At 46.2% G+C, this 26,460-nt stretch overlaps 1 protein-coding gene across 4 annotated transcripts in view; it reads left to right on the top strand.

Annotated features, from left to right (window-relative positions):
• The first annotated feature begins 575 nt into the window (after positions 1-575).
• The window catches only part of RIN2 (Ras and Rab interactor 2), a 208,165-nt gene continuing 182,280 nt past the window's right edge, over positions 576-26,460 (top strand). For 3 of the 4 annotated variants that reach the window (XM_025000742.2, XM_059892716.1, XM_025000741.2), the window contains exon 1: positions 833-1,007. The gene's annotated coding sequence lies outside the window, so the exon portion shown is untranslated. Of the gene's footprint in view, positions 664-832; positions 1,008-26,460 lie in introns of those variants that run through there. The other variant, XM_025000743.2, reaches the window with a different exon arrangement.

The following is a 26,460-nucleotide window of genomic DNA, read 5'->3' on the forward strand; positions in this document are numbered from 1 at the left end:
GAGTTGTTCTTTTGTTTTTGTTTTTTTGAGACACCAGCTACTTTGGTAACCTTTAGGTATTTCTCTCCAGCGGGGAAGTGAGAGAACTTCCCCTCACCAGGGACTCGCCAGACCACTCCTGGTTCGGGGCGGTGAACCCGCCCGCACCCCCTCGCCTCTCTGCCTGTGCGCGTCGCCCCCACCAGGGGTGAGAAAGGTCTCCCAGCGCGGAGCCGAACCACATCCTCGCACTCTCGCGGGCCGGGGGCTGGGCTGCTCATGCAGAAACAATCCCAGGCGGCCCCCTATGCAGCGAAGACGAGCACAACATCGTGCGGCAGGCACCCGGCGCGTTCAAAGCGGGGACAAAGCGCCGCGCCCCACTCGGGCTTCCGGGACTAGGGCTCCCAGCCCGCGCGGCGGATCGGGGATTGCGGCGGGGCGGTGGGGCTCGTTCCGTGGAGGGGGGGTGCACGTGTTCATGCAGCCGGGAGGATGAGCAGATCGAAAGGGGACGCTGGGCCTTGTCTCCGGGAACAACAGCCTGGCTCTCCCCGGGGGAGCGAGCAAAGCGCGGCGGCGGCGCCGAGGCGGGTCGGGAGCCGGGCCAGCGGGGTTCGCGCCGGGTTAGATCAACTTTCTGCCGCAGCTCTCCGCCCTGCCGCCGGGGCGCCGGCTGCCGGGGTGAGCGTAGAGGCTGCGCGTCCCGGGGCGCAGGGTGGGCGGTACGGGGTGGGGGGTGGGGGGCGGGGGGGCAGGGCGGGGGTGGACCCGGGTCGCGCAGGCGCCTTCCTCGCCCCCTCGGCTCCCCCGCCCCATCGCTCCAGAGTTCGGGAGGGCGGCTGGGGGAGGGGGATGGCCCGAGCTGGAGCCGAGGGAGGACGCGAGGCAAACACAAAGCCCTTCCCTCGCCTGCCTCCTCTTCCTCCGCCAACAGCGCCTCCCGGGCGGGGCAAGTCAGCCCGGCGCCGGTCCGCGGGGCTCGGGTCGCCCCCCTCTCCGAGACCTGCGGGGAGGGCCTGTGCGAGGTAAGGGGCGGCGGCAGCGGAGACCCCACCCCCTGGGCCTGCACCCCAAGCGCCTGGAGACCCCCCAACGGGCGCACGCGGGCGGGGGCTTTGCAGGGTTCGGGGCGCGGGGTGCTAGTCCTCGCACGCTCCTCCCCTCTGGAGGAGACCTGGGGGGCCTGGCAATCGAGCGGCTCTGGGGTCGTGGGGACGCACGGGGAAGGGGGCACCAGGGAGTAGGGGCGCCGGGACTGGGCCAGGATGGTCTTTCCCAGCGGGAATCCTCCCGGGGCCTCTGCGCGGAGGGTAGTGGGGAGGGGGACACCGCGGCTGCAGGCGCGGGGGCTCGGGGTGCGCGCGCGCACGGCGGACGGCCGCGGGGACTTGAATGGAGTTGGACCTGCGGGGATGCAGACGGTGTGTCTAGTGCGCCCTGAGCCGCGCAACCTGGAGCTGGGGTCGCAAGCCCGGGGCAGACCGGGTCGGTGCGCTCGGCCAGTGTGCGGGGCAGACGCTCGGGCTAGAGATTTCCTCCCCTCACCCACTCCTGCGGGGGAGAGGCCGGCCGGGGAACGAAGGGGCTGTCGCCGTGATTGATGGCGGTGCGGCAGGCGGAGGAGCCCAGGGTTCCTGCGCGGAAGGGAGGGGGTCACTCTCACACTTTGAGGCTTCCACGTCCCCCCATCTCCGGGTTCGGTCTCCACCCTTGGACTCGGGTCCCACCAGCGCAGTGTCTACCCACCCGCGCCCCTCGCCCCCGACGGCCGCGGGACTTCGGAGAGTTTGCAGAATTCAGCTTTAAAGCCTGTGATGTGTTGCCAAGAAATACAGGCGAGAGGCTGACCCCGCCCCCACCTCGGGCCCTCACCGGCGCCTGGCTTCTCTAGTGGAGGGGGGTGCAGGGGGGTTTCCTAACTCAGGACAGAAAGCCACAAAAACCCGAAAGCTGGGGGGCTGTATTTTCTTGCAGCCCTGAGGGTTTCAGGCACAGTAGGGTTTCTTAGGAACGTGCTGTCTTCAGTAAGGAAACCCCAGGGCACTCTTCCGACCAACAGGACTTTGTAAATATTGCAGCAAAAACAAACAGCTGGCGGAACTCGGTCATTAACAAAAATAGTATTTTAATGCACTGTTGAAAACCATCAACTTTCATGTGAAAAATCCCCTGAACAAAATGTCAACGTTTTACATCAAGACCGGTTGTGGTTATGACCTTGCGTCACTGTGCGGTGGAAACAGTGTTTCCAATCGCCCTGTTTGTCTAGACCCCACCTGGGGGTTTCTGAGCCTTGGCAGAGTGGCATGCTGCAGTTTAGGCAGTGCGGCTTTAAACAGAATAAATAGTCATGTTCTTTTGTTTTTACTGTGACTCTAAAAAAAACCATGAAATATAATTGATTTACACTGTTGTGTTAGTTTCAAGTATACAGCACAGTGATTCAGCTGTACACAGAGATACATTCTTTTTCGGATTGTTTTCCCTTGTAAGTTGTTTTTTGACTGTGGAACTGCTACTATTTTACCCAGTTCAAGTATGCGAGAGTATTTTTATGAGTGTACATAGAGGTGGGCATTTCCTTTTTGGCCTCCAGTTCCAATTCTATCTCTAGAACAAACATGCATTGTCCCTGCCTTGGCACCTCTACAGCATCGTGGCCTGGGATTGAGGGGGGCGAGGGGGGCGGTGGGGGGCTCCTATTTGGGACCTCAGAAAGAACACTGGTGGTTGACAGGAGCTTTGGGGTTTGGGGACTCTGCTCTCAGCCTTTGGAGGCTGGGGACAGGAGAACGCCCTGCTACTATGACCTCCTTTGTCTGGAGACCCTCTCCCTGCTGCAAACATGTTCTCTGAGGGAAGAAGGAGATCTAAAATAGCCCTCCCCTCCGCCCCCCACCCCCACCCCCCATGCAGAAATAGGTGCAAGCAGCTTGACTCCCTCTAGGGCTGCAGGTATGTGCTTGTTTAGAGAGAACGTCCAAGCAGCCCTCCCCCAAACCCACCCCAGGTCCCCCTCCCAGTTCTCCAAATTCAAGGGCCACCACCATAATTCTTCTCCAGAAATATCTCTTTGGGGAGCTAAATCCTCCCCTTCCTCTTGGAGGAGACAGAACTCATTTCTCCTCTGTCCGAGGGTATGCAGCCCTGAGAGGTCGGCCACAGTTGGGCCCAATTAGCACAGGCACTGCCCACATTCCACCACGAGGCTCTGTCCTGTTCCTCGTGTCAATCCAGGTCTGATGATACTGCCAGATTCCTAGTGGTTTCAGCTGAATTCCGGCCGCCTTTCCCTGGTCAGGCACCCCAAGTCCTTGGGTGTGTATTGTACATGCATGTTTGCTCAGTCCTGTCTGACTCTGCAACCCCACGGAGTGTAGCTCGCCAGGCTCCTCTGTCCGTGGGATTCTCCAGGCAAGAATACTGGAGTCGGTTGCCATTTCCTACTGCAGGGGCTCTTTCCAACTCAGGGTTCTAACCTTCGTCTTCTGCGCATCCTTTGTCTCCTGCATTGGCAGGCTGATTCTTTACCACTGAGTCACCTGGGAAGCAATTACTTTTGAGCAGTATTCAGTGGCCCCTGCTCAACCTCTGTCTTTGAACTTCCTAAGGGTGAAAGCCAGCTCCAAGCTCTTACTGCCTAACACTTCGTGAATGGGTGTTGAAAGAGTGAACAGAAGTTTCCTTCTGTAAAAAGCATTTGGAGGAGTTGCAGAGCAATAAGTATATCCTTAGCAGATAATCGTATTATTCTAGTGCTTTATAAAATGCGTTTCCAGATAATATCACAGTTGTTTGTCACAACAACACTAATAATTCCGTTTGGTAGGTAGAAAAACAGAGGCCTGGACAGGTTAAAGCACCAAAGTTGGAAGTAGAGCCTCAAGCCCAGTACTCCTTTAGCTGAACCCCTGCTGACTTGCTGGAGGTGGCTGGACTCAGATACACACACACCATGAAGTGTATGTCCAGAACAGAATTTACGCAGTGGTGTGTTCAGAGGCACTTTTCCAGAGACATTACTACAGAGTCACAGGGGTAAAATGTTTTAGAGAAATAAGAAGGTTAAGCAGGTTTTCCACTGCAGGACTTTTCAGTGCCATTATTATTATGTGCATCGGGACTCTTTAGGATGACTCCATAATATGGAATGTTTGCCAACTTCATTTGGCCCCAGAACCAGGAAGCGTCTTCCGGATCCACCATTCTTAAGGGGTCCACTTGGGGAAATTGCTTAGTTCATGCAAAACCTCCTAACGTCTAGGCAATGTTCAAGGAATACTAGTGTGCAGAAGAGTAAAAATATATGTTCTGGACATTTAAAAGGCAGAGTAATCCCCCCTTGTAAATTTAGAGTGAATTGTTGGCTTGCCAGCTTCTATGCATCTGATTAGTCTTCCCAGGCGGTGCTAGGTGGGTAAAGAACCCACCTGCCGATGCAGGAGACATCAGAAACATGGGTTTGATCCCTGTGGGGTCAGAAGGATCCCCTGGAGGAGGGAATGGCAACCCACTCCAGTATTCTTACCTGGAAAATTCCATGGACAGGCGGGCTACAGTCCCTGGTATCTCAAAGAATCAGACACGACTGAAGTAACTTAGCATTTGCACACGCATGCATCTGATTAACATGAATCAGTGCTCTCCCCATCCCACCCCCTGGTGTGATCGGGTCTCAGGGACCTGGAGTTCTTTGGTCAGCAGTGCAAACAGGCCCTAGTGAGTGGGCTCCCTGGGCTGCGGTAAGCAGGCAGAGCTCACCCAGCCTCCCTAGACAGCGCCTCAGAAGCCCCCAATTCAGACACACCCATTGTTGGCGGTTGTTTTTGAATCAGAGCTTGCCTGCAATCTGTTAGGTACTTTTCACCCATTGGTACCCCTGGCTGTTCAGGCTTGATTGCATTTAAGAGAGGAGCTGAACAGAGGATTCCAGTGTGTATTTCAGGGATTCAGAGGAGAGTGGTGGGCTAGGAGGAGCCCTGGAAAAGATGATACTGTGATCAGACAGGCTGGGTGAATTTAACGTCCATCTGCATTTGGATGGAGGCATTTCTAGGTCTCCAGTGCTGAGCAAATGTGTCTGCAGATTTGTTTCATAGGTTATTCCAAAGACTAGAAGATATGTGGGCTCCTTTAGAGATCTGTATTTAATAGGATGGTGTCACAGAGGTCAAGGAAAGGAATGTTTTGAGAAAAATGGACCAATCAGATGGGGTGGGTATTCCTGAGTGAGCATGTGAGTGTCCTTCTGCATGTGTGGCCAAGGGAGAGAGTCGGGAAGAAATACTGAGTGTGACTTCTAATCTGTTGAGTTTAAAAGTCCTGCATGTTACCTCGATAGAAATTGTCAGTGAAGAGCCAGAGTTGGGGTACTGGGATACTGAGGGGACCAGAGTGGGCCAGTGAACTAACCCAGGGACAGGCCACAGGACAAGTAGAATGAGGTCAAGGCAGAACCTAGAGGCCCATGTCCAGGGGCCTGGAAGGGAAGAGAAAATGCCTGCATTGATGGTGAGTCGGACCATTCAGAACTTGTGACTGGCCAGGACCCAGACTACCCCTAGTTTGTGAATTATTTTCTAACAAACAACTTTATATTAGTTTCATGTGTGTAGCTTAATGATTCAGTATTTATATTGTGAAGTGATCACTGTACGTCTAGGTAACATCTGTCACTATACAGTTACAGAATTTTTGTGTATGTGATGAGAACTTTTAAAATCTATTTTAGCAACTTCCTTGATAGCTCAATTGGTAAAGAATCCACCTGCAATGCAGGAGACTCTGGTTCGATTCCTGGGTCGGAAAGATCCGCTGGAGAAGGGAATGGCAACCCACTCCAGTATTCTTGGGCTTCCCTTGTGGCTCAGCTGGTAAAGAATCCACCTGCAATGTGGGAGACCTGGGTTTGATGTCTGGGTTGGGAAGATCCCCTGGAGAAGGGAAAGGCTACCCTCTTCAGTATTCTGGCCTGGAGAATTTCATGGGGTCGCAAAGAGTTGGACACAACTGAGTGACTTTCACTTAGCAACTTTCAAATATGCAATACAGTATTATTAACTGTAGTCAGCATGCTGTTCACTGCATTCTCTGACTTACCTATTTTATACCTGGAGGTTTGCACCTTTTGACCACCCTCACCCACCTTTTGACCACTCTCACCCATTTCATCCCCTGTCCCTACCCCCTGCACCTACAACTCTGGCAACCAGCAATCTGTCTTCTTTTTCTATGAGCTTGGCTGTGTGTGTGTGTTTTAAAAATTCCACATATAAATGAGATTATAAGGTGTTTGTCTTTCTTTATCTGACTTATTTCATTTAGTAGGATGCCTTCAAGGTACATTCATGTTTTTGCAAATGGCAGGATTTCACTCTTTATGATGGCTAGATAATGCTCTATTGTATACATGTACCACACTCTTGAGAGTCCCCTGGACTTCAAGGACATCCAACCAGTCCATCCTAAAGGAGATCAGTCCAGGGTGTTCATTGGTAGGACTGATGTTGAAGCTGAAACTCCAATACTTTGGCCATCTGATGCGACTCATTGACTCAATGGAAAAGACCCTGATGCTGGGAAAGATTGAGGGCAGGAGGAGAAGGAGATGACAGAGGATGAGATGGTTGGATGGCATCACCGACTCAATGGACCTGGGTTTGGGTGAACTCTGGGAATTGGTGATGGACAGGGAGGCCTGGCGTGCTGCGGTTTATGGGGGTTGCAAAGAGTCAGACACGACTGAGTGACTGAACTGAACTGAACCACATCTTTATCCGTTCATCCATCAATGGACAGCTAGGTTTTTTTTCTATATCTTGGCTATTGTAAATAGTGCTGCAGTGAACATGAGGTGCAGATATCTTTTCAAGTTCCTGTTTTCATTTTCTTTGGATAAATATCCAGAATTGGAATTGACCATGTGGCAGTTCTAGTGTAAACTTTTTGAGGTATCTCTATTTTGGTTTCTGTGGTGGTTGCACCAATTTACATTCTCACCAATAGTGCAGAAAGGGTTTTCTTTTCTCCACATCAGCAACATTTGTAACCTCTCTTGTTTTTGATGATGGCCATTCTGACGGGTGTGAGGTGATACCTCACTGTGGTTCTGACTTTGATTTCCCTCATGATTAGTGATGTTGCACATCTTTTCATGTGCCTGTTGATCATCTGTATTTCTTCTTTGGAGAAATGTCTGCTTAAGTCTTCTGCCCATTTTTGGATTGGGTTTGTTTTTTGTTGTTGTTGAGTTGTATGAGCTGTTTGTATATTTTGGAGATTAAGGCCTTGTCAGTCACGTCATTTACAGATATTTCTGAGATGAGAGTTTAAACATTATGACTTAAGATCTCAAGAGATCTATCATCAGATCTAATTTTAACTGTTGACATAAGGTGGAAATCGATCTCTTTCTTATTTTTTTCCTATTTTAAAAATTTATTTACTTTTAATTGAAGGATAATTGCTTTACGATATTCACTAATTGTGTTAGTTTCTACCAGACATCCACATGAATCAGCCATAGGTTTACCCATGTCCGCTCTCACTTGGACCTCCCTCCCACGTCCCTCCCCATCACTCCTCTAGGTTGTTACCCAGCTCCGGGTTGAGTTTCCTGAGTCATACAGCAAATTCCCATCTAGTTTTCATATGGTAATGTATGCTTCCGTATTACTCTCTGGGTACATCCCACCCTCTCCTTCCTCCTCCCCAAACCGTGTCCATTAGTCCGTTCTCGATGTCTGTGTCTCCATGACTGCTCTGCAAATAGGTTCATGAGTACCATCCTTCTAGATTCCATATATATGCGTTAATATGCGATATTTGTTTTTCCCTTTCTGACTTACTTTCCTACGGAATTTTTATCATTTAGTGTAAGTACCAAGAAATCATTAAAATAACAATTGCAAGAGAAAAAAATGATCAACATTAAGGGTAAAAGAAAATGAATAGTATGAAAAAGTAGCATTTTTCACCATTGTTTCTCCATAAGTTCATTTAAACATCTGGGCCTTAGTTGGTGTTTACTGTACTGAAGAATTCCCTGTACACACCATGGAAAATGATTGAGGAAAAAAATGGAATGCTTCAGAGGAAGCTGTACTCAGTTCTTCTGGAGAGAGAAAAAGAGCCTCACTTGAAAACCAAGACTGTGTTCTCAGAGGTTCTGATGCTTTTATAAATGAAACATCATTCTAGAAACAGAGACAAAAATCAATAAACGGCAGTGTAGTTGTTGAAGGTTGACTGAACTAAAGGTTCTTATACAGCTGTATACTTGTGTGTTATTCAATTTAACAAAACTACCTTTGAGGAAACTTTTTTTTAGTGAGTGCTGGGAAAATGGACCAAGATACAAAACAATCTAAGCGTATTTATACACCGTATGAAAACCCAGCACAGAAGCAGGGGCAAAATACTGTAACAGGTAAAGCATTTTCAGAAGAATTTAACATTCAACAGACGAGTTTACCAGTGGCCGTTGGTGAGGGGACTCAAACCACCTTGTCCTCTGTCTCGATGATGAGATGTGAAGCCTTGTTTTTCATGTAGAGTTGCTTTGGCTCAGCCCCTGCCCTGCTCTACAATCCACTGGCCCTGCCGTCGGGTCCCTGCACCTCGTTCATGTCACATCCTCACCTGCCTCCTTCCCAGCTTGGATTTTGGGGTCTAGGGTAATAGCCCTTCTTTGGCATAAATCTGAATTCTGTTGTCGTCTCTCTCAGGGGACTCCCCTGTGTGAACCCATCCCCTGGTCTATGTCTGCCCCAGGAGGTGGACAGGCTGGAAAACCACAAGCATGTCAAGGGTTCATAGCTGTTGATCTCAAGGGCTCCTGCTCCATTTATCAGTCTCTCTTCTCAGTACCTGTCTGCATCTGAGATGCACTGGGAAAGTTACGGGCTTGTCTGGTTTTTGCCAGAGTAGCACTGGCGTATCTACAGCAGATAATTAAAAAAAAATTATTGGAGTATAGTTGCTTTACAGTGTTGTATTTCTGCTGTACAGCAAAGTGAATCAACTGTATGTTTATATACGCCCCCTTTTTTGAATTTCCTTCCCATTTAGATCAACACAGAGCACTGAGTAGCATTCCCTGTGCTACTCTGTAGGTTCTCATTCATTATGTGTTTTATACGTAGTAGTGTATCTGCGTCGATCCCAACCTCTCCATTCATCCCACCCACCCCACCCCTTTCCTCCTTGGTGTGTTTTCTATGTCTGTATCTCCATTTCTGTTTCTCAAATAAGATCATCTGTACCATTTTTTGCAAAAGTAGGAAGTCAAGAAACACCTGGAGTAACAGGCAAATTTGGCCTTGGAATACGGGATGAAGCAGGGCAAAGGCTAACAGAGTTTTGCTTAGAGAACGCACTGGTCATAGCAAACACCCTCTTCCAACAACACAAGAGAAGACTCTACACATGGACATCACCAGATGGTCAATACTGAAATCAGATTGATTATATTCTTTGCAGCCAAAGATGGAGAAGCTCTATACAGTCAGCAAAAACAAGACCTGGAGTTGACTGTGGCTCAGATCATGAACTCCTTATTGCCAAATTCAGATTTAATTGAAGAAAGTGGGGAAAACCACTAGACCATTCATATATGACCTAAATCAAATCCCTTATGATTATACACTGGAAGTGAGGGATAGATTTAAGGGACTAGATCTGATAGAGTGCCTGATGAACTATGGACAGAGGTTTGTGATATTGTACAGGAGACAGGGATCAAGACCATCCCCCCCCCAAAAAAATGCAAAAAAGCAAAGTGGCTGTCTGAGGAGGCCTTGCAAATAGCTGTGAAAAGAAGAGAAGCGAAAAGCAAATGAGAAAAGGAAAGATATTCCCATTTGAATGCAGAGTTCCAAAGAATAGCAAGGAGAGATAAGAAAGCCTTTCTCAGCGATCCTCGGATCCTTGCAAAGAAATAAAGGAAAACAATAGAATGGGAAAGACTAGAGATCTCTTCAAGAAAATTAGAGATATCAAGGGACCATTTCATGCAAAGATGGGCTCAATAAAGGACAGAAATGGTATGGACCTAACAGAAGCAGAAGATATTAAGAAGAGGTGGCAAGAATACACAGAAGAACTGTACAAGAAAGATCTTCACCACCCAGATAATCACGATGGTGTGATCACTCACCTAGAGCCAGACATCCTGGAATGTGAAGTCAAGTGGACCTTAGGAAGCATCACTACAAACAAAGCTAGTGGAGGTGATGGAATTCCAGTTGAGCTATTTCAAAGCCTAAAAGATGATGCTGTGAAAGTGATGCACTCAATATGCCAGCAAATTTGGAAAACTCAGCAGTGGCCACAGGACTGGAAAAGGTCAGTTTTCATTCCAATCCCAAAGAAAGGCAATGCCAAAGAATGCTCAAACTACCACACAATTGCACTCATCTCACACGCTAGTAAAGTGATGCTTAAAATTCACCAAGCCATACTATGAACTATGAACTTGCAGATGTTCAAGCTGGTTTTAGAAAAGGCAGAGGAACCAGAGATCTAATTGCCAACATCCTCTGGATCATCGAAAAAGCGAGAGAGTTCCAGAAAAACATCTATTTCTGCTTTATTGACTATGCCAAAGCCTTTCATTGTGTGGATCACAACAAACTGTGGCAAATTCTGAAAGAGACGGGAATACCAAACCATCTGACCTGCCTCTTGAGAAACCTGTATGCAGGTCAGGAAGCAACAGTTAGAACTGGACATGGAACAACAGACTGGTTCCAAATAGGAAAAGGAGTACGTCAAGGCTGTATATTGTCACCCTGTTTATTTAACTTATATGCAGAATACATCATGAGAAATGCTGAACTGGAAGAAGCACAAGCTGGAATCAAGATTTCTGTGAGAAATATCAGTAACTTTAGATATGCAGATGACACAACCCTTATGGCAGAAAGTGAAGAAGAACTAAAGAGCCTCTTGATGAAAGTGAAAGAGGAGAGTGAAAAGGTTGGCTTAAAGCTCAACATTCAGAAAATGAAGATCATGGCATCCGGTCCCATCACTTCATGGCAAATAGATGGGGAAACAGTATAAACAGTGGCTGACTTTATTTTGGGGGGCTCCAAAATCACTGCAAATGGTGATTGTAGCCATGAAATTAGAAGACAGTTACTCCTTGGAAGGAAAGTTATGACCAGCCTAGACAGCTTATTAAAAAGCAGAGGCATTACTTTGTCAACAAAGGTCCATCTAGTCAAGGCTATGGTTTTTCCAGTGGTCATGTATGGATGTGAGAGTTGGACTATAAAGAAAGCTGAGCACCGAAGAATTGATGCTTTTGACCTGTGATGTTGGAGAAGACTCTTGAGAGTCCCTTGGACTGCGAAGAGATCCAACCAGTCCATCCTAAAGGAGATCAGTCCTGGGTGTTAATTAGAAGGACTGATGTTGAAGCTGGAACTCCAGTACTTTGGCCACCTGATGCAAAGAGCTGACTCATTTGAAAAGACCCCGATGCTGGGAAAGATTGAAGACAGGAGGAGAAGGAGATGACAGAGGATGAGATGGTTGGATGTCCACCGACTCAGTGGACATGAGTTTAGATAAACTCTTGGAGTTGGCGATGAACAGGGAGGCCTGGCATGCTGCGGTTCATGGGGTTTCAGAGTCAGACATGACTGAGCAACTGAACTGAACTGTACCATTTTTTCTAGATTCCAGACATATTTGCTAATACATGATATTTATTTTTCTCTTTCTGACTTACTTAACTCTGTATGATAGACTCTAGGTCCAACTACATCTCTACAGATGACCCAATTTCATTCCTTTTTATGATTGAGTAATATTCCACTGTGTATATATACCACATCTTTATCCATTCATCTGTTGGTGGACATTTAGATTGCTTCCATGTCCTGGCTATTATAAATATGCTGCAAAGAACTTTGGGGTACATGTGTCTTTTTGAATTACATTTTTTCTCTGAGTATATGTCCAGGAGTGGGACATAATAATAGTTCTTATTTTTAGTTTTTTGAGAAATCTCCATACTGTTCTCCATAGGGCTTGCACCAATTCACGTTCTCACCAGCAGTATAGGAGGGCTCCCTTTTCTCCACATCGTCTCTGCTGCTGCTGTTAAGTCACTTCAGTCGTGTCCGACTCTGTGCGACTCCATAGATGGCAGCCCACCAGGCTTCCCCATCCCTGGGATTCTCCAGGCAAGAACACTGGAGTGGGTTGCCATTTCCTTCTCCAGTGCATGAAAGTGAAAAGTGAAAGTGAAGTCGCTCAGTCGTGTCTGACTCTAGCAACCCCATGGACTGCAGCCTACCAGGCTCCTCCATCCATGGGATTTTCTAGGCAAAAGTACTGGAGTGGGTCGCCATTGCCTTCTCCGACATCGTCTCTAGCAGGTACTTAATACAACTTTGTTGACTTAAACAGTTAAGGCATGAAGATTCTTGAAGGCTTGGGCACAGTGACTAAAGAGGCCAAATATCCCTTTGAGCTAAAAATAAAAGCTTGCCTGTTGTGAGGCAGCCTGCCAGTTTCTGTAGGAGCCACCCCTCTCTCAGCAGCCCCAGCCCAGGGCGCTGGGGCTCAGGCCATGAAGTTAGGAAGAACATGAGCCATGAAAACGCTTTCTCTTCATTCTTTTCCTCAAACCTGGAACAAGTTTCTGCAGGAGAGGTTTTTTTTCTTAAGTGCATATAGTGCTCAGATTTAGAGATTAAAGTCATTGGATCATCAAAAAAGCAAGAGAGTTCCAGAAAACACCTACTTCTGCTTTATTGACTACACCAAAGCCTTTGACTTTGTGAATCACAACAAACTGTGGAAAATTCTTCAAGAGATGGGAATACCAGACCACCTGACCTGCCTCCTGAGAAATCTGTATGCAGATCAAGAAGCAACAGTTAGAACTGGACATGGCACAACAGGCTGGTTCCAAATAGGAAAAGGAGTGCGTCAAGGCTGTATATTATCACCCTGTTTATTTAACTTATATACAGAGTACATCATGCCAGATGCTGGGCTGGATGAAGCACAAGCTGGAATCAAGATTGCCGGGAGAAAGATCAATAACTTTAGATATGCAGATGATACCACCTTTATGGCAGACAGTGAAGAAGAACTAAAAAGCCTCTTGATGAAAGTGAAAGAGGAGAGTGAAAAAGTTGGCTTAAAACTCAACATTCAGAAAACTAATATCATGACTTCATGGCAAATAGATGGGGAAACAATAGAAACAGTGAGAGACTTGACTTTCTTGGGCTCCAAAAATCACTGCAGATGGTGACTGCAGCCATGAAATTAAAAGACACTTACTCCTTGGAAGAAAAGCTATGACCAACCTAGACAGCATATTAAAAAGACAGCATATTATAAAACATTACTTTGCCAACAAAGGTCCATCTAGTCAAAGCTATGGTTTTTCCAGTAGTCACGTATGGATGTGAGAGTTGGAATATAAAGAAAGCTGAACACTGAAGCAGTTGATGCTTTTGAGCTGTGGTGTTGGAGAAGACTCTTGAGAGTCCCTTGGACTGCAAGGAGGTCCAACCAGGCCATCCTAAAGGAAAGCAACCCTGAATATTCATTGGAAGGATGGATGCTGAAGCTGAAACTCTAATACTTTGGCCACCGGATGTGAAGAGCTGACTCATTTCAAAAGACCCTGATGCTTGGAAAGATTGAAGGCAGGAGAAGGGGATGACAGAGGGTGAGATGGTTGGATGGCATCACCAACTCGATGGACATGAGTTTTAGTAAGATCCAGGAGTTGGTGATGGACAGGGAAGCCTGGCATGCTGCAGTCCATGGGGCTGCAAAGAGTCAGACATGACTGAGTGACTGAACTTAACTGAAAGACATTGGGATATTTGAATGTAGCCTCCAGAAAGACTTGAGCAATGGGCTGAGGGATAAAGATGCTTAAAGCTAATAAAGGCTCCCAACCCCGAAGAGTTGCTTCACTTCTAAAGAAGACGCTCTCCTGCACACACCAGGGACTTTAAGCTTTCAACCCACGTGTGTGACTGGAGGGGCCAGGCAGGACCAGTACATAATTTGCGAGGCTCCAGGCAAAATGAAAATGGCAAAATGAAAAATCCCATGGACAGAGGAGCCTGGTAGGCTACAGTCCATGGGGTTGCAAAGAGTCGGACATGACTGAGTGACTTCACTTAGGCAAAATGAAAATGGGGGCCCCTGGTCGAAAATTATTAATTTCAAGAAGGTGTCAGCAGAGCATTAAACCAAGAGTGGGGCCTTCCTGAATGCAGGGTCGTGTGACCATGGAGCACGCCATGGGCTACAGGAGATATGAGCTTCCACTGACAAGGACTTCAAGATCCCAACTGACGGTCACACCAGCCAGGGTCACCGAACGCCTTCATCTCAATGCATGAGATGGTTGCTTCATGTATTGTCCCTGTGGGACACAGCAAGTGGTTTTATTTTCCCTCTTTTTTCAGATCATAGACCCAAGGCACAGAAAGGTTAAGTAATGTTTGTGGTCACACAGCACAAAAGTGGGGAAGCCAAAATACAAAGGTCTGTCAAATGCCAAGACCTATGCGCTTAGCAGCATCCTATCACATCTCCAGAGCATCTTTTAGTGAAAATACTGAGATATATTAGATTTCTGGGGGCTGCCGTGACTCCCTCTGAAGGTGCCAAGGACGGTACAGTCTGGATTCCTCTCCTGCCTTCGGGTGGCCTCGGGCAGTTCTCAGCCTGCAGACACAGGGCTCCAGTCTCCGCTCCCACCCTCCCACAGAGTCCTTTCTCCGGGTCTGCACATGGCCCTCTCTTTGCATGTGTGTGTTCACATTTCCCTTTTTTATAAGGACCCCAGTCATATTGGATTAGGGACCATCGGAGAAGGCGATGGCACCCCACTCCAGTACTCTCGCCTGGAAAATCCCATGGGCAGAGGAGCCTGGTAGGCTGCAGTCCATGGGGTCGCTAGGAGTCGGACACGACTGAGCGACTTCACTTTCACTTTTCACTTTCATGCATTGGAGAAGGAAATGGCAACCCACTCCAATGTTCTTGCCTGGAGAATCCCAGGGATGGGGGAGCCTGGTGGGCTGCTGTCTATGGGGTCGCACAGAGTCGGACACGACTGAAGCGACTTAGCAGCAGCAGCAAAGACCTCATCTTAACCTGATGAAATCTGCATGGACCCTATTTCTAAATAAAGGGCCCGTTCAGTGTGGTGTTGAGGATCAGGTCTCTCACTGATCTTTCTGCGGGGGTATCATTCAACCCATAGCAGGATGTAAAGTTGGAAACTGATCAAATGAGCAGGAAGTGTGACCAGCTCACATGGTCAGAAGTAGAGTCGGGTATTCTCAGTGGTGAGTGGTTACTCTGTGGTCAAAGTGCCCGATAGGAATCAGCTCTCTCCTGCCCTCCTGCCTCATTCTTAGGGTAGGGAGTTCTCAGCACCCTCCCAGCAGTGGATGGAAGCTGAGAATGGGAGGAGAAGTGTTAAAGAAATGACAGGCAGACTGCTGTCTTGACTGCTGGTTTGGAGATGTGCTGGCCATTAAACCACCGCCGTGGTTTCAGCGATTGCCATGGTGCTGGGTCCCTGGAGAGGCTGACCCTTAATGAACCACCCGCTTCTCATTCTGCTGACTCAGGATAGGTAGAGACCAAATGACTTGACTGGGGAAATGAGTAGTAAAACTTTCAGATCCCTAAATAGTGCAGTGATGCTGATCACAGCCTATTAAAAATATAAAAATTTAGCTTTGTACAAAACTCATGGACCTGCCCTTGCTTTCCCCCTGATCAACACCATGACCTTGGCAGTTCCTTTGTTGGAACCCTGGGGTTCTGTCCCGTGGAACCACTACTGTCTTGCCAGGGCAGGAGTTGGGGATCTCTGCAGATCTCTACTCTTTTTTTTCCCCCAGAAGACTGGTGCGGGCAGAACTCAGGTTTCTGAACTCATCTTGCATCTGAACAGGCTCCAGCATCCCTTGCCCCTCCCTCCCTGCCCCCCTGAGCCAGGCACTGAAGAGAGCACTGAGCTGGGAGAGAGCCTTGGGATTGTTCAAGAAGATGGGTGAGAACACTCACCGTGAGTGGAATCAACCCTGACTTGTGTTTCCAGAGGAAGTCAGACAGGAATGTGCTCTGGGCACATTGTATTTTTCTTGGAGCAACATGTGATAAAAGCGATATTTTTTCAAGTAGAGGAGTGGGGAAAAGATCAAGAAGCCCAAGATTGCAGAAGATGGAGAGGAATATTTAGACGGAAAAAGCCATTACCCACCTCCCCCTCCGCCCCCCCCCCCCCCCCCCCCGCCCCGGGTCTGCTGCCACCGTGGCGTGTAAAGGAATTGGAAGTGCCCGGAGAAAAGCATTCCTATCCTAGAAAAGAGGTTAGATGGGAGTGAAACCCTTGCATTCTTTCAAAGTGCTATTGAGTCCCATGGCTCAGGCCCTGAAATGAACCGGTGTGGTACCCATTTTGTGTTTCTCTGAGTCTTCCTGGCCATCGCCCCAGTCCAGGTCATCTTCATATCTTGTGAGGGGGAGGATGTTATTGTTGCCCTCTATCTGCTGGTTCTGCATTTGTGGATTTAACCAATTGCGGATAGAAAACATTAAAAAAAAAAAAAAAATTCCAGAAACTCCCCCCAAACAAAAACTTGAATTTGCTGTACCAGCATCTATTTGGGCTTCCCAGGTGGCGCCTGGGAAGAACCTGCCTGCCAGTGCTTACGCAGAAGACGTGAGAGGTTTGGGTTCAATCTCTGGGTGGGAAAGATCCCCTGGAGAAGGAAATGGCAGCCCACTCTGGTATTCTTGCCTGGAAAGTCCCATGGACAGAGGAGCCTGGCAGGCTACAGTCCATGGGATCGTAAAGAGCTGGACACAACTGAAGCGACTTAGCACACAGCAACTGTTTTGTAGCATTTGCCTTGTATTCACAACTGTTTCCCTTGTATTAGCCATCATAAGTAGCCTGGAGATGACTGAAAGTATATGGGACGGGGGACTTCCTTGGCAGTCCAGTGGTTGGGAATCTGCCTTCCAATGCAGGAGGTACAGGTTTGATGCCTGGTCAGGGAACTAAGATCCCAGAAGCCTCCATGTGCCGCATCAAAGTGCAGTAAAAAATAAAGTATATGAGAGGATGTGCATAGGCTGAAAATGTTTCAGCTCAAGGGATGATGCTGGTTCATTTCTCTTAGCTGCTTGTCTTCCCGGCAGACAGAGCCCCTTGGGCAGTTGGGACTCAGGACTTTCACATGTGGCGCCCTCTAACACAGGGTTCAGGGTTTCCGAGTCTGATGGAGAAAGGCTGGAGACTTCTCCATTGAGACTGAAGAAACCACTTGATTTTGGCAGGAGCCTGTCGATAGAATCCTGAGGGCTGACCATCCTGGGAGTCCTGGTGAGAACTGACCTTTACTGAGTCTGCACAGTCCATGTGATGTCTTATCAGATCTGCTCCTGCCAGTCCTAAAGATGGGTAGTCTTCTTATACCTGTTTGACATGGGGAAGATGGAGGCTTGGACAGCACCAGTGACCTGACCTGCTCAAGGTCAACCTAATCAGGGCTGGACAGCATGGCCCCAGGTGCCATCCATGGACAGAGCCTGATTCTCAAGAGTCAGCAGGCTGAGGAACTTTCTGTCTCATGATGGAGGGTGTGGGTGGGTGTGGGACTCAGTGCCTCCAGGAGCCTGTGACCCCTGACCCCCCCCCCACCATTGTCTGATCCTCCCCCTCCCCATGGCTGTAGAAAAATACCCAGGAAATCTGGTTGCACAATTTCCTCTGAAATAGAAATACACAAATATTTTTGTGATGTTTATTGTTCATTAAACAGTTTCCTAGGTATCCTCAAGCCTGCATCCTTTCTGTGCCCTAAAGGCTATCATTAATTTTTTTGCAGCGAGTTGATGAAATAGGAAAGGGAGTGAAGGGAGGCAGTCGTGGGCTGAGGGCCGAGGTGCACTGCTCCAGCCCCGCCCAACCCTGCCTTTACCTGTCTTCTATTTTTATTTGTAAGGCTGGGTTGTTGCTGGACCGCCAAATTCTCATCTTTAATTAACAAAAAGAATTTCAGCTAACAAACTGGTTATAGCTTTTTCCTTCTCTTTTAGTTGTGAAATATAACAGAATTTTGGCTTCCCTTATAGCTCAGTTGGTAAAGAATCCGCCTTCAATTCAGGAGACCCCAGTTCGATTCCTGGGTTAGGAAGATCTGCTGGAGAAAGGATAGGCTACCCAATCCAGTATCCCTGGTGGCTCAGCTGGTAAAGATTCCACCTGCAATGTGGGAAACCTGGGTTCGATCCCTGGGCTGGGAAGATCCCCTGGAGAAGGGAAAGGCTACCCACTCCAGTATATATAACAGAATTTACCATCCTAACCATTTTAAGGGCACGGTTCAGCAGCATTAAGTACATTCAGATTTTTGTACAGCCATCACCACCATCCATCCACAGAACTCTCCACATCTTTCTAAACTGAAAAACCCAATACACCGTAACTCCAGCACCTGGCATTCACCATTCTACTTTCTGTCTCTGATTTTAACAACTCTAGGTACTGCGTATAAGTGGGATACTACAGCATTTGTTTTATCAGCCTACGTCATATTGCATGAATGCCACTGTGTACTTACCACGTGAAATACTGGCTTATTTCACTTAGCATGATGTCCTCCAAGTTCAGCCATACTGTAGCATGTGTCAGAATTTCCTACTTTTTAAAGGCTGAATTTAGTCCATTGTATGTAATACCGTATTTTGTTTATCCGTTCATCTATCAGTGGACACTTGGGTTGCTTCTGCGTCTTGACTGTTGTAAATAATGCATCTATGAAAATGCATGTTCAAATATCTCTTTAAAAGAGATATTTGTCTTCAGGTTTTAGGGGTGTATACCCAGAAGTGGAGTTGCTAGATAATATGGTAATTCTGTTACCATAGATATTCTATTACCATAGATAATATGGTAATTCTATTACCATAGATACTCTATTACCGTAGATAATATGGTAATTCTATGGTAATTCTTTAATTTCTTGAGGAACTGCCATACTGTTTTCCATAGCAGCTGCACCATTTTGCATTCCCACCAAGAGTTCACAAGGGTTCCAGTTTTTCCACATCTTTGCTAACACTTGTTATTTTGGTTTTTTGTGGGGTTTTTGGGGGCAGGGGAGATAATAGTCATTCTAATAGATGACATAGTGTCTCTTCGTGGTTTTGATTTGCCTTTCTCTAATGGTTAGTTACATGGAGCATCTTTTTATTTGCTTGTTAGCCACTTGTACATCTTCTTTGGAGAAATATTTACTCAAGCCTTTTGCCATTTTTAACCCTAGTTGTTTGTTTTTGTTATTGAGTTGTAGAAGTTCTCTCTGTATTCTGGATATTAATCCTTTATCAGACACATGCTGTGTAAATATTTTCTCCCCTTCTGTGGGTTGCTTTTTCACTTAATTGCGTGTGTCCTTTTGGGCACACATGTTTCTAATTTTGATATAGTCCAATTTATCTCTTTTTTTTTCCTGTTGTCTGTGCTTTTGGTGTCATACCAAGAAATCACTGCCAGACTCAATATCTTGAAGTTTTTCTCCTATATTTTCTTCCAAGAGTTTCATAATTTTAGCTTTTACACTTCAGTCTTTGGCCTGTTTTAATTTTTGTATATGGTATCAGTTAAGGGGCCAACTGCATTCTTTGGCGTGTGGATATCCAGTTTTCCTAGCACTGAGTCTTTGTGCTAGGAAAGTCAAAGATCTTTGTTATAAGGCCTCTCCTCACTGAACCATCGTGGCACCCACATTGAAAAGTATGTCACCATATACGCATGGGTTTATTTGGGTGCTTTCCGTCCTAATCTGTTGTCCTTCACATCTGTCTTTATGCCAGTACCACATTGTTTTCATTTCTGTAGCTTTATAGTAAGTTTTGGAATCAAGAAGTGTGAGTCTTCCAACTTTGTTCTTCTTTTTCAAGGTTGTTTTGGCTATTCAGGGTTTCTGGAGATTCTATATGAATTCTAGGATGAATTTTTCAATTTTTGCAAAAAATTGGCATTGGTATTTTCTTAGGGATTGCATTTCATCTGGTTAGTATTGCTGTCTTAACAATATGAAGTCTCCTAGTCCATAAACACTGGATGTCTTCCTCTTTATTTGCGTCTTAATTTCTTTCAGCAACATTTTCTAGTTTTTAGAGTATGTCTTTTGCCCCCTTGGCAACATTTAAATTTTTTCCTACATATTATATTCTTTTTAATGTGATTGTAAGTGGAATTATTTTCTTAATTTACTTTTTGTATTCATTTTAAAGGTATAGAAACACAACTGATTTTTGTGTGTTGACTTTGTACACTGCAACTTTGCTGGATTCTTTCTTTGTTCTAATTGTTTGTAGAATATTCAGGATTATCTAATATACGATTATGTGATCTCTGAACAGAGATTACTCTTTTCTTTCCAGTGGATACCTTTTATTTTTTTTTCCTTGGCTGGTTGCTTTGATTAGGGCTTCCAGTACTGTGTTAAATAGAAGTGATGAAAATGGGCACCTTTAATTCTGATCTTAGAAACAAGAGGAGAGTGCTTTTTAATCCTCATTTCTCCATCATGAATGGCAGAGGGTTTGGGGTTTTTTTGTTTATTCATTCTGTTTGCATGCAGAGCCTATAAAAGGACTGAGGATGCCGGCAGAGGCTGTGGAAATCCTGTTGAAGCTGGTCAGGGAAGGACACTGATGACAAAGGGAGCTCTAACTGAGCTCTAACTGAGCTATAACTGCAGGAGTGGGGCTGACCCCCACACTGGTGGCCAGGTTCACACACCTGCTTCCCTTCGAAGCCCAGGGAACTCCTCCCCATTCCCACCTCGCCTGGCGCCTGCTGCCTTGGCTTGCTGCTCGCCTGTCTGCTGGGTCTCTGCCCCAGTGCAGAGCCAGGGTGCTGTAGCCCAGTGTCACCAAGGAAAAGGTGGTTTGAAACCTGAGCTCTGCTGTCTTCACACGTTTTTTTCTTCTGCACATGAAATTTTAAATCCTGCATTCCAGTTACCTTAAAATGACACTATAGGGATTAAAGAGGCTTTTATAAATTGTCGGCTAGATGGCACCCCACTCCAGTCCTCTTGCCTGGAAAAATCCCATGGACGGAGGAGCCTGGTAGGCTGCAGTCCATGGGGTCGCGAAGAGTTGAACACGACTGAGCGACTTCACTTTCACTTTTCACTTTCATGCATTGGAGAAGGAAATGGTGACCCACTCCAGTGTTCTTGTCTGGAGAATCCCAGGGACGGGGGAGACTAGTGGGCTGCTGTCTATGGGGTCGCACAGAGTCGGACACGACTGAAGTGACTTAGCAGCAGCAGCAGCAGATATGAAACTGCAGCATCTTGACTTAAGCAGGAACATTTGCCAATATTTTTCTCTAACTTTGCATTTGTGTCCAGCTGAAAATCAACCTTCTTTGTGATGGGGGATTTCCTATTCACATGAAATCTTTCATGGCTCTGGTGCAGTTGTCATTCCACATGGACTTAAGACTACTGTGAATAAACAAAGAAAATGCTCAGGGAGAGCAAAGCCTTGCTTTGTGACATCCCTAGGCTTTTACTTTTTTTTTAAAGTCAGATTTCACCCTTAAAAACAGACAAAAACATAATTGAATATTGGGAGGCTTGGAATCTCTGATTACAAGTGACATGTGCTACAATCCAGTCTTACGGGGTATTATTTTCCTCCAAATCGAATGAAATTCCCAGAAAGGCAAATAATACTATAGAAGCTATATTTTCAATGAAAAGAAAAAAATCATGTCTCTGAGATGTTGCTGAGTAGATTTTTATTTTGGGGGGAGGAAAAATGAAGTCTCCTTTGAGACTTTATTTCCTAAAGAGACAGCTTTAGAAATGCAAGGGGTATTACTGCCCCGGGCATTTACAAATTTGGGGCTTATCTACATGAACGTGCTTCCCCGAGAGGTGTTGTAAAACAGGTGCAGTATTGGTATTCAGACAAGATGGTGAATTAAATTTTGTGAGCATTTATATAGACAAAGAACTTCAGATAACAAAAGACCCCCAAATTGTTGACTCATAGCACCTAACTTTCAGGAGGGGAAACTGAGTCCTAGAGAAGTTAACTTATGTGCCCAAGTTTTTACAACTCACACACTCCACATTTGATGCCCTGTGGGCCATTTCTTTAGATGTTTCTGGTGTGTGTGTGTGTGCGTGCACTCAGTTGCTCAATCATGTCTGATTCCTTGTGACTTCGTGGACTATAGCCCACCAGGCTCCTCTGTCTACAGAATTTCTCAGGTGAGAATACTGGAGTGGGTTGCCATTTCCTCCTCCCCAGGATCTTCTGGATCCAGGGTTTGAACTTGAGGCTCCTGCATTGGCAGGCAGATTCTTTACCACTGAGCCACCTGGGAAGCCCGTTGCTGGGATGGATAACACTTATGTTTTATTTTAATCTCACATCATTGGTTGCTTTTTTCCTCCTCTTTCTCGAGAGAAAACAGTCTAATCTAGAAGGAAAGGCATTTCATGTTTTTGTTTTTATGAGATATGCAATTTTGTAAATTGTACTTTTAAGACTGACTTTTTTTTGGCCATTTGGTATTTTGTTTTGAAAGTTTGTTGCTTCTGGTCTGTTGGCTACTTTAATTTCAAACTGATCTTTTTCTAGTTTTTTCAAAAATGCAGAAAACCAAACAGCATCATCTTGCTCCTTTTGCTCTTGAAATCACAGAGGACAATGTTACATTTAAAAAGTCTGAGAATAACAGTGATCCCAGAGGAGCTGGATTCAGGGAATGAAAAGAAATAGTTTTGCTCCTAGATGTCATTTTTTGTTTTTTTCCAAGGGTGGTTATGATTTAAAAAAAAAAAAAAAAAAGTCTGAGTTGAATAGAGTTTTTCTGATGAGAATTTTTGAAAAGGCTGTGATTAAAAGAAAAACAGGTCCCACCGTGCTGGAAACTTTATGGACATGACTCCATTCAGGGACCCTGAACAGTGTTGTGAGAGCAGTGCCTTGATTCCATTTTACAGGCAAGTAAACACAGGCTCTGAGAAGTTAAGAGAGCTTGTCCCAAGTCACAGAGTTAGTAAGTGGGGTTTGAAACCGGGGGAGGACTTCCTGTGAGTAATGAGATAAACACCCAAGTCCAGCCAGGCGTCTCTGAGCCCATCCCTGTCAGGAGCACTGGGCAGAGACAGCAGAGAAAATCTGGAGCAAAGGACAGGACTCTAGGGAGTGTGGGGTGACCCAAACCAGACAACATCACCCCTAGACCTGTCCTGGGTGGAAATATTGGAATGCATGTGGGACCCAAGGCTTCAAAACAGAAGGAAGGGAACCCTGAAAGGTCATTGCCTCTTGTAGATAATGTGTAGCAAGTACAACGAATGGGGTAAAATTGGAGGAGTCCTGCAGAGATTTAAAAAAAAAGAAGACTATTGTAATAGCAGAATCCCCCTCGCCCAGAAGCGCTCTCTGCAGTAAAGAAAGGGCACTTCACCAAGTCAACAGCAGAGGGCGCATGGGACTCGAGAAACCTCGTTAGCCACCCGAGGCCCTTGTCTGTATCTGCTCACTGCTGGTCCAGGAAAGAAAATCCATTACAAAAAGAACAGAACGTGGCAGGCAATGCAGGCGCAGAGCTGCAATCAGAAGAAAACAGTTTGGGAATCAAAACACTTCAGGGGATAAATGTTCACCCCTCTCTAAACACACCTGGTGGTGGTGGTTTAGTCGCCAAGTTGTGTTCGACTCTTGCGACCCCTTAGACCGTAGCCTGCCAGGCTCCTCTGTCCACGGGCTTCTCCAGGCAAGAATACTGGAGTGGGTTGCCATTTCCTTCTCCATAAACACATCTACAAACCCCAAAACAGAAGATAATAGCAAACAGCCTTCCAACATTATTAAATATCCTGAGATAAGCATTTTCTTTTTATAAATTCTTGACTCAAGGCTGTCATATATATAGATTTGTCACATATATGTTTATATATGTCAACCTTGAATCGAAGATATTTTTAAAAATCAGAGCTAAAATGGACAAAACCCAGGAAGATGTGAAATGAGAGTTGGCTGAACCTAGAAGAAATAAACTTCAGCGTCCATGAATGGACTTGTGTTGGGATGTCCATGGGACCATCCCTTCCAGAGGGAGCAGAGTGACCGGTCACCTGGCTCCTACTTTGCTGTACTTTCTTTCCTAAATCGCAGCCCAAGGCAAATATTGCTTGCCCACAGCTGTACTTACTGCCTCTTCCAAGGAGAAACAGTTTAAAAGGCTAGTCTTGGTGATGGTTTTTACTTTCCAAGTTCTCTATTTAAAAAGGACTCTAAGAATTACCCAAACACTTTCCTAGGGTGGCTCAAGTGGTATTTGTTAAGTAGATAAAACTTGCCAAGGAGAGTGTCATCTCCGTTGATAATATGTCAGAATTTCAGAGATATAGAACTTCAGAGACGTTTCCAAATTGCTTTGAGCGACCACAAGTTCGGCTGTATTTTATAGTTCACAAAGTGCTTTCCAAGTGTTATATTCTTTAAAGTTGCATTTGCTGCTGTTGTTGTTCAGTTGCTCAGTTGTGTCCGACTCTTTGTGACCTCATGGACTGCAGCACGCCAGACTTACCTGTCCTTCACCATCTCCAGGAGTTTACTAAAACTTACATCCATTGAGTCGGTAATGCCATCCAACCATCTCATCCTCTGTCATCCCCTTCTCTTCCTGCCTTCAATCTTTCCCAGCATAAGGGTCTTTTCTAATGAGTCAGCTCTTCGAATCAGGTGACCACAGTATTGGAGCTTAAATTAAAGTTGCATATGGACTAAAAAAAAAAAAAACAAACCACAGATTTGATGCTTCCTTCCCCTCCTCTGTGTTACAAACAGCTTAGAAATGCTTTGTCTGATTTACCTAGAAAACAAGACTGTCCATGGCTTCCTTAAATGAGACATCTGCTGTACAAGCTAACTTTAGGCTGGGGGACACTGTATTTCTCTAAAGACAGACACGCCACCATCACCACTGTGCCTGTTTTCTTTGTCCTCCCACCCCATTCAGGGGTGACCTCTACTCTCTTCCCTTTGCATCTGGCTAGGTTTGAGTCTGGAGAAGGCAATGGCACCCCACTCCAGTACTCTTGCCTGGAAAATCCCATGGATGGAGGAGCCTGGTAGGCTGCAGTCCACGGGGTCGCTGGGAGTCGGACACAACTGAGCGACTTCACTTTCACTTTTCACTTTCATCCATTGGAGAAGGAAATGGCAACCCACTCCAGTGTTCTTGCCTGGGGAATCCCAGGGACAGGGGAGCCTGGTTGGCTGCCATCTATGGGTTCACACAGAGTTGGACACGACTGAAGCGACTTAGCAGCAGCAGCAGCAGGTTTGAGTCTCACTTGTAACCAGTAGAATGTGGCAGAAGTAACACTGTATTACCTTAGGGGATGAGCCCTACCTGAATTCCAGACCCTCGGAAACCAGATAATAAAATGCTGGTTGTTTTCAGCCACCAAGTCTTGTGTGATTTGTTATGCAGTGATGGATATCCAGAATGAGTAGAATGTCAGAAGAAAGGAGAGGAGGAGTAACTAGCCTAATCCCTTGTGTATGGGTGGGTGTGTGTCTGTTGCTCTGTCACGTCTGACTCTGCGGTGCTATGGACTACAGCCCGCCAGACTCCTCTGTCCATGGAATTTTGCAGGAGAGAATACTGGAGTGGGTTGTCATTCCCTTCTCCAGGGGATCTTCTCAACCCAGGGATTGAGTCCGTATATCTTACATCTCCTGCATTGGCAGGTGGGTTCTTTACTACTAGCGCCTTTTTCAGTAGTTTTGTTTTGGAAGATTTTTAAAGAGGACATTAATAGCCCAGAACATGTCTCTTTTAAGAAGAATTAGGTTGCTTTCTAAATGTACCTTGTAAATGTCTACTGCTTTTTGCAAAAGTAAGTAACACGAGAATTCTTGGGAGAATTGTTTACCTTGTCCTTGAATTCAATAACCCTTATAAATGCAGGAACTGAGAACATGGGTACCAGTCTTAAGCTTTCTGATGAAGCCCAAGGTTGGGTGGCTCCTGCATTGGCTGCATGGTGAACAAATTGTCTAATATCCTGGGTCGCAATAGAGAGAAGTGACTTCAAAGAGAGGGTTGGGATGAATTTTATTCCTAATTGTGCAGTCCACCCCTTGCCCTCCAGAACCTCAGACCAAATCATCCAAAAGCGAAATAATCATAGACCCATGGAAACAGCCTAAAGGTCCATCAACAGACGAATGGATAAAGAAGATGTGTTGCATATATATGTGGAATATTCAGTTCAGTTCAGTCGCTCAGTCGTGTCCGACTCTTTGCAACCCCATGAATTGCAGCACGCCAGGCCTCCCTGTCCATCACCAACTCCCGGAGTTCACTCAAACTCACGTCCATTGAGTCGGTGATGCCATCCAGCCATCTCA

This window comes from Bos taurus, chromosome 13, assembly GCF_002263795.3.
Source record: "Bos taurus isolate L1 Dominette 01449 registration number 42190680 breed Hereford chromosome 13, ARS-UCD2.0, whole genome shotgun sequence".
Lineage (NCBI taxonomy): Eukaryota > Metazoa > Chordata > Mammalia > Artiodactyla > Bovidae > Bos > Bos taurus.